Source organism: Psammomys obesus, unplaced genomic scaffold (assembly GCF_907164565.1).
Source record: "Psammomys obesus unplaced genomic scaffold, mPsaObe1.curated_primary_1811, whole genome shotgun sequence".
NCBI classification, from domain to species: domain Eukaryota; kingdom Metazoa; phylum Chordata; class Mammalia; order Rodentia; family Muridae; genus Psammomys; species Psammomys obesus.
In genome coordinates this window covers 23139276-23140260 of record NW_026596134.1, presented here as the reverse complement: position 1 = coordinate 23140260, position 985 = coordinate 23139276, and positions in this window count along the sequence as shown.

Below are 985 nucleotides of genomic sequence, written 5' to 3'. Positions count from 1 at the left end.
TTTCTTTCTTTCTTTCTTTCTTTCTTTCTTTCTTTCTTTCTTTCTTTTCTTTCCCTTCCTTCCTTCTTTTCTTTCTTTTTTTCTTTCTTTCTTTCTTTTTCTTTTTATTTGAGACAGGGTTTCTCTGTGTAGCCTTGGCTATTCTGGATTCATTTTGTAGACCAGGTTGGCCTCGAACTCACAGAGCTCCACCTGCTTCTGCCTCCCCTGCTATTACAGGCATGTGCCACCCCACCTGGCAATTTTAATTTTTTTTTTTTTTTACAGATTATAAGATACATACTTTTTAAAAAAACATTGAGCCTGGTTCTATAGCCCAGGTGGGCCTCACAAACTCTTCAGTCCTCCAAGCTCTAGACTGCGGTTGTGTGTCACAATCTATTGCTATCTTAATCATTCTTAAAGACAGAGTTCAGCACTGTTAAATACATCATAATGTACAACCGTCACCCCGGCGCCACATTCGCAACTTGTTATCTCTGTCTTTACGCAACAGTCGCTCCCCTCCCCCTGCCCAGCCCCAGTAACCAAGGCCACCCTCATTTACTGAGATGAAAATGGCAGAGGGGAGGGGCCGAAATTCCAACTGTGTCTGACTATGAGAGGGAATACAGTAACAACTGGGAAGGGGCAGAGAACGATGAGAAAAGCGGCAGCGCCATATGCCACCATAAGGGCTGGAGAGAGGTGGGTCAGAGAGAAACCCAGGAGCCAGGATAACTCCAAAACCTCAGGCAGAAGAACTTGGCAACAGTGCTACAGGAGGTAAAGGAGGCTGGGAAGGGGGCTTCCTGGGGCATATTGTATGTGATCATGCTCCATTTGAGATGCCACTGGCTGGATAAGGAAGTTAGGCTGGGAACTTTTGAACCTCCGGGGTCAGTTATGATGATGTTTAAGTAAGGCCCTGGCCAAGACTGGGAAGGGAGCAAGCACCCACGAGGAGGAGCCCCAGGAGCCTGAATCAACATAAGCAGAGAGGAGA